The sequence below is a fragment of the Callorhinus ursinus genome, unplaced genomic scaffold, assembly GCF_003265705.2.
Source record: "Callorhinus ursinus isolate GAN/ISIS: 27379988/994484 unplaced genomic scaffold, GSC_fseal_2.0 scaffold11, whole genome shotgun sequence".
Classification (NCBI taxonomy): Eukaryota; Metazoa; Chordata; class Mammalia; order Carnivora; family Otariidae; genus Callorhinus; species Callorhinus ursinus.
In genome coordinates, this window is record NW_027397073.1 from 25,074,012 (window position 1) to 25,081,744 (window position 7,733).

General features: G+C 44.4%; 1 long non-coding RNA gene across 1 annotated transcript; it reads left to right on the top strand.

Moving 5' to 3' along the window:
- Positions 1-402: 402 nt before the first annotated feature.
- LOC141373727 (uncharacterized) lies at positions 403-7,203 on the top strand. The gene is made up of 3 exons (XR_012380018.1): positions 403-632; positions 2,170-2,276; positions 7,073-7,203. It is a non-coding gene; the product is annotated as an uncharacterized lncRNA (long non-coding RNA).
- The last annotated feature ends 530 nt before the right edge of the window (positions 7,204-7,733 follow it).

Genomic DNA, 7,733 nt, shown 5'->3' on the forward strand with positions numbered 1-7,733 from the left:
AAAGAGAGAGAGAAATTTTTTTTTAAGTTTCTTTTTGGTTCATTTTTTTCTCTTTTCTCTCTCCGCAGATACCTTGTCAAAAGCTGGTACTTGCAACCCGCACTCAGGAAACCTTCTTAGTCGAACCCAGCAGTTCATGAAGTACTTTTCTGTGTAATGTCACCAAAGGTCCCAGCGTCGCTGACTTCCCACTCCTGCCCGAATGGTGGAAGAGCCCCTTCTCTGTGCTCTGCCCCCCTGTCTGTCAAGCCTTCACCCACAGATTCCTCTGAGCCTTTCCGGCTTCTGCCTCTTCCCTTGTCCCAAAGCCAATGCCAATTTGAGATTAAACTTTTAGATTAAAAAAAGAACACAGCAGCGCCCCACTTCCGGCACCAAGGTCTTCTTATTTAACCACGGCAGCATAACAAACCTCTCCCCAAACGTGGTGGCTGAAGCAACTTCCTCTCGTGTCTGCTGACTCCCCTGCCCTACTGGCTCAGCTGGATGGTTCTCACTCAGGATTTCTCCTGTGCTTGCACAGGAGATGCTTGCATTCTGATGGTGCCTGGGGCTGAAGTCTTTACGGGGCTGGAGGTTCAAGATGACTGACTCACATGGCGGCCAGTTGGCTTCGAGCTCAGTGGGGGCTGGTGAGTAGACGGCCCACATGGCTTCTTATGGCTTGGGCTTCTGGGGCACAACAGCTGCTTTCTGAGGGGGAGGGTTCCAAAAGTGAGTGTCCCAAGAGACCGAGGCTTCTGAGAATCTGGTCTTGGCTGTCCCAGAATATCAATCCCACCTCACTCTATTGGCCAAGCAGGTTGCTAAAGTCGTCCCAATTTAAGATCAGGAAAATTAGACTCCACGTTTGATCTGAGGTAGAACATGTATGGATCAGAGGGCTGGAATTATTTGGGATCATCTTTGGAAATTAACCAATACAGATTTTTTCTTCCTTCCTCCCCACTCCCCCCAGGGAAGCTCCAGTTTTCCACAAGTCGTGGCTGTGTGCAAATTCACACTAAGGTGTTAATGGCTGGCTACTAGATTAATGTGCCCTGCTGGTGTATCAGTCAGGATGGACTAGATTGGACTATCATTACAAACCACACCAAAATCTTGGGGGCTAACACCACAAAGCTCGCTTTCTTTCTTTCTTTCTTTCTTTCTTTCGAGGCAGAGAGGGCAGGGGGAGGGGCAGAGGGAGAGGGAGAGAGAGAGAGACAATCTTAAGCAGGCTCCATGCCCAGCGTGGAGCCCGGTGCAGGGCTCAAACTCACAACCCTGCAATCATGACCTGAGCCTAAGGCAAGAGTTGGATACAGAACCAACTGAACCACCCAGACGCCCTGCCACAGAGGTATTTCTCATGTGTCCACAGAAGTTCACATCTTTCCCCTGGGGACCTAGGCAGCTAGACTTGACCCTGTCTGGAGCAGTGCTGGTCACTGTGGTGGGTGGAAGGAGAGAGTGTCCAGGACTGTGCATGGCTGGCCGGGCTTCCCCCTGGAACAGACGCGTAGCACGCCCACCCACATTTCATTGTCCACGGTGAGTCACAACTCCATGGGGTGTACCATCCTACCACAGGCCTGGGTGGGAATATATGGAGAAGAGCCCTAAGACTTCTCCTGGGCAGTCTTTGTATTTTAACAGAGGCCAATCCCTTAAACCAAATAAATCCATCTCTAAAGAGGAGATTTCAGGCAGCAGTAAATAGCTGGATAAGGGGAGCAATCTTGAGGCTCTCTGTAGATTCCCTCAGATCCTGCCTTACGGCATCCTCTGCTGGCCCCCCAAGAACCACCCCTTGAAGGCAATGCGCCCTCATCCTCCTGAGTGGAGGTGGGCAGATGCTCGTCTGTCCACACCCAGATGGCGGGTTTGCACATAAGGTGACAGACTCTGTCGCTCCTCGGTTTCCTTTGAAGCAAATCCTGAAATAGTTTAGAGCAGCTCAGCCTCGCCTAAGTGAAGGGTGGCTGCCCAGTCCTCGGTGCTGTCCACAGGCCTGTGTAGGGGCCCCGTGTGGGGTTAAGGACGTGGGACCCTCCCTGTGAGCTAGTCTCCTCTCCCTCTCAGGGAGGACGCCAGGTCTTCCATTTTGTCCTGAGTCAAAGAGACCTAGATTTGAAATCAGCTTCTGCCACTGTTTAGCTGGGTAACGCTGGCTTCTTAATTTTTCAGAGCCTGGTCTCCTCACCTGTACCATGGGGATGGCAACACCTGCCTTACAGAGTTGCCGTGAGGATGCGATGATCCAAATGACCACGTCACTAGCTGTGTGAACTTGGGTAAGTTACTTAACCTTTCTGTGTTCTGGACTTACCTCCTGGGTTGTCTCGTGAAGCTTTAGTGAGTGAATGTTTGTTAAGAGCACACAGCAGGGCCTTGGACATCCCGAGTATCCCTTACGTGCCAGCTATCACTACCAGGGCGTGTGAACCGGCTGACACGCAGAGGGCCTCCAATCCATGTGAATCCTCTGCTCTCCAACGTCGTGCCCACTGCTTTGGCGAAAGGAGTCTGTTTTCTCTGAAAACCACAGTTCCAGGCAGCCCACTTAACCAGTTTTGAGTAGTTGGAAGTGGCCTTGTTTCACCTTCAGGCACCAGAAAAATAAAGTGACAGAGACACCTAGTGGGAGCTGGTGGCAAAGGCTCAAGCAAATCAGAGCCTGCGGCTGACGACAGGCAGGGGCCTGGTGGGGGGCGGCCGGCCGTGGGCCCTGCCCCGCCCTGGGGACCACAGGGCGCGGGGGGGCCAGGCCGGTGCAGCCTTCAGCAGTTGGAAGGCCTGCTTCCCGCCCTGCGGCTGGCCTTGTCCCTGGGGTTCTGCTCCCCCCCCGAACAACAGCGCCCTCTGTCGGCCACCAGGAGAGATCCCTCTGTTGGCCCCAGTCTGGGGGCGGGGGCGGTGAGGGGCCCGGGGAGGAAAGACCTGGGGGAGCTGGCAGAAAACAGATCGACTCAGCACCTTTCCACTGTGCGATCTTGAACGAGTCATTTTTAAAAAATATTTTAAGAGCGAGAGAGAGAACGAGCAGGGGATGGGCAGAGGGAGAAGCCGAATTCCCCGCTGAGCAGGAAGCCCGACGCGGGGCGCAATCCCAGGACCCTGGGATCATGACCTGAGCCGAAGGCAGACGCTTCACTGACTGTGCCACCCAGGCACCTCTTGAATGAGTCATTTAGCCTCTCTGAGCTCCAGGTTCCTGGCTTGCAAAATGGAGTTGGTAACGGCCTCTGTCAGGGTGGTTTTAAACAATGGCTGTAGAAAGTCAAGCACCATGTTGGCACACAGAGAGCACGAGAAACGGTTAGGTTTTGTTCTTGCTGTCATTTTTTGGTAGATGAGCTGCCATTTTTGGTACCATTTTTGGTACATGAAGTAATTCGCCAATAAATCTACACAACGTTGGAGCAGGTGGAAGCCACCATAGCTTCGAGCAGCCCAGAGAAGCTCTTTGGAGAGCCACAATGGTTAGGGAGGCTTCGTGGGGGAGACAGAATCCTTTAGGAGTCTTTGGTGGCAGGAACAAGATCACCCCCCCACCACTGGCTGAAACAACTTCGAGGCTTTATTGGCTCAAATAACTCAGAAAGACTTGATCCAGCAGCTTAATGATTTCACCAAGGACCCGGCTATTTTTGTAAAAAAAAAAAAAAAAAAAAGAAATTATGGTGATATAAAACATACTAAAAGATCAAGAAAACAACATTTATCTTAGGAAATGAAATAATAAATATAGTTGAAGTTTCCTGGCCCTTTCCAATGATATTTCCCTTCACACTCTACCCCGCAAAGGGAATGACGATCCTAAATTTAGTGTTTATCCTTCCCATGCATGCATTTTCATGATTACTATATACGTATGTATTCCTAAACAACATATGGTAGAATTGCATAGTTTAAAACTTTATATAAATATATCATCGAGTGCATATCCTTCTGAGACTTGTGTTTTTTCACACGTAATGTTAGCTTTTTGAGATGCTCCTGCCGATATGTGTAGAACTAGTGTATTTTCACGGCTGTATAATATTCCATCCCATGAATATACCACAATGTGTCCCTCCATTCTCCTCTTTCGAATTTCTTGTTATTATAAACAAAACATGCATGAATGTGTTTGAGATCTAGATGTAGCTATATGATTTGTCTTTTTATCTTCATTGGATGTCTTTGTATACACAGGAGTTTAAAAAAATTTTTTTAGGTGGCTGGATGAATATTTTTGTTTATGATTTATGTTTTCCAACTTTTGACCTTCTCTGCCCCAAATTCGTAAAGATATTTTATATTTTATTTTAAAAGTGAAAAAACGTAGGTCTTTAATTCAACTGGAATAGATTTCGTGTATGGTGTGAAGCTTTTATTTTTTTCATACCCATAAGGAATAAACTCAGCACCCTATATAGACTGGGTCAGCTTCCCTACAAGTTTATAACGCCACCTAGGTTGAAAAACAGGTTCTGTGCATGTCAGGATCTTTATTCTTCTATTCTTTTCCATTGTGTGGCTTTTTTCTGTTATTGCATCAATACCACAGTGTTTTAATGAATGTGTACTATATTTTGATAGCTTCTAGATCATACCTTATTCATCTTCAACATTGTCTCTGTTATTATTGCCTCTTTGCTCTTTTTAATGAATTCCTTAGAAATTTCAGTTTGTTGAGTTCCGTGAAAAACTGTTCTGAAATTTGAAGGGAATTACACTGAATTTATAGAACTGACATATCTGAGATATTCTACTCATGAAAATGGTATTTCTCTCTACTTATGCAAGTCTTCTTTAAAAATATTAAAACATTTTTATAACCTGCTCCCTAAAGTTGTTGCATGTCTCTTGTTAGACTTAGTTTTTTTTTTTCAAAAAGATAAATCATGTCTCTTTCTAATGCTACATTTTAAAAAACATTTTGTTGCTAGCACATAAGAAAGCAATTGGTTTTGCATATTGGTGTTATATCAACAAAATTTCTTTTTTTTAAATTTTATTTATTTATTTGAGAGAGAGAAACAGTGAGAGAGGGAACACAAGCAGGGGGAGCAGGAGAGGGAGAAGCGGGCTTCCCACTGAGCAGGGAGCCCGATGCGGGGCTCGATCCCAGGACCCTGGGATCATGACCTGAGCCGAAGGCAAACGCTTAACGACTGAGCCATCCAGGTGTCCCTATATCAACAGGATTTCTGAGCACTCAGTAATTCAGTAATTAGTTTGTATATTCTATTGTTTGGGTTTTTTTAAGTGGGCTCCACACTGGGCCAATTTGGGGCTCAAGCTCACGACCCTGAGATTAAGACTGAGCTGAGATTAAGAGTCGAACGGTCACCTGACTGAGGCCCCCAGGCGCCCCTATTCTACTGGGTTTTCTATATCATTTGCAAATAATTATAGTTTTGTTTCTTCCCTTCCAGTACTTATACCTGTAGTCATTTGTTTTTTTCTTTTTGGAGTGAATAAAAGCGGTACTAGTAGGATCCTTGTCTTGTTCCTGATCCTAAAGGGAACACTTCTAATGTTTTGCAATTAAAAATCTTTGGTGTAGATTTTTGCCGGACACTTTAAAAAAATCATATTAAGGGAGTTTCCTTTTATACTGATCTTGTTATGAAATTTAAAATGTTTTTCTTGGTCAGAAGTCTGGATATGGCTTAGTTCGGTCCTTTGCTTAGGGTTTTTATAAGGAGGCAATTAAGGGGCCAGCAGGACCAGGGTCACCGAGGGAAGCATCCACTGCCCCGTTTGCGTGGTTTTGAGCGGCATTCAGTGCCTTGAACTACAGTTTGGCAGCTGGATTCTTCCAAGACAGCAAGGAGAGAGAGAGTCTGCCAGCAAGATGGAGTCTTACGTAATGTAAACGATCATAGGAATAACATCCCATCACTTTTGCCATCTTTAATTGGTTAGAACCAAGTTATGGATGGCACCCACACTCAAGGACGGGGAACCACACAAAGGTGTAAACACGAGGGACCTCTTCAGAGTATGTTTGCCATAGTGTCGCCAATGGTTCACATTCCCCTTGTGGACAAAATATATTTACTCCCCACCAACGTCCTTCAGAGTCTTGTCCCAGTATAGCATAAACTCCAAGTCCAAAATGTCATTATCCTAATCAGATCCATATGTGAATATAAGGCTGGATGAAGGTCCTGGGGTGTAGTTTGGTAAGTACTTCTTCTGTGGACGTGTGAAACTGAAGAGACAAATTGCCTGCCCTCAACACACCCAGTATACACGGGTAGGACAGGCAGGGGGTGGTAACTATCGACATATTTATTCAAAAAGAGCAAAAATGAAAGGTACAAAGGAATCACTAGTCTGTAGCAGGTCTGCCAGGTGCTTCATGATATGTGGTGATGTTATGACTCTGACAGATACTGGAATGTGTGCTTATGTATTCTTGTGTTTTCTAGAATATTCTAAGTAGGAGTGGGGTTTACGTAATGCATTTTTATTTTATTATATTTTTTAAAGATTTATTTATTTGTTTTAGAGAGAGAGTGTGTGTGTGCACCTGAGTGGGGGGAGAGGGAGAATCTCTCAAGCAGACCCCCGCTGAGTGCAGAGCCTGACTCAGGGCCTGATCCCACAACCCATGAGATCATGACCTGAGTCAAAATCACGAGTCAGTCGCTTAACCGACTGAGCCACCTAGGCACCCCATATAATGCATTTTTATATATTAACTCTGTTCTCAGGAGTCTACTACTTTCATACCTACCTTTGGTTATACCTGCTATAATCCTGTGATTTCATTATTGTATAATAAATTCTCAGTTTGAAGTCTCAAAATTTTCTTCACATCTTACAGAAACACAAGAAGTAGGTAGCCTTTGTTGTTTTGCAATATGTTTAAACTTTTCTAAATTTTTTAAATGTTACATAACACAGTTCTTTATTTTATAAGTTAATTATATTTTCTTCTAAAATCAAAGACAATGTGCTTACAATATATTTTCCTATTTTTGAGAATGGATCACTGGCTTAAAAACGGGGATTAGAAGACTTCCCTTTTTCTTTCTTTCTCTCTCTCTCTCTTTCTTTCTTTCTTTCAAAAACTTCCTTTTTTAATTCACAGCTGCATTGTCTAGCTTGAAAGAAGCTGAAAAAGATGAAACTGATATCAGAGAATCCTCGGCCTCATGGAAAAGGAATATACTCTGAAAAAAAAACAGATGAAGTTGTAAATAAAAAATGAAAATAGGAAAACTATTGTTCCTTGACTTTTATCGATATTACTAATTTACTGTGTCTTATGCAACAGAACATTTTTGAATGCTATTATGGCATCAGGTAAGTTGGGGCACAATTTTGGGACTCACCCTTTAAATGTAGACATGATAAAGTCTCAAAAGGCCAAAATGTGTTTGTTACAGCTTTTCAGACTAGGATTGAAAGAACCACTGAAGCATTTTACAGGGTCAGTCATCACGTGGCATTGGATGAAGAAACAGTAGATGAAAGGCTAATAACCACTGAATTATTTATTTGGACGAGACAAAAGTGTCCCCATATTGTTTCATTTTATACAGAGAGTAGAACATTTCAAATATATTAGTTTTTCTCTTTTTCAATAGACTTCATTTCAGTTTGGTGCCAGGAACTGTTCCTCATTTCGGGATTCACATTTTTGTAGCACATATGCACCTATGACAGCCAACAGAGCGCCATTGAGCTCTGCAGAGTCACCCATTTTTATGGTGACCACCTGCCCCCCCCGCAACGTGCAGCAAAACCCT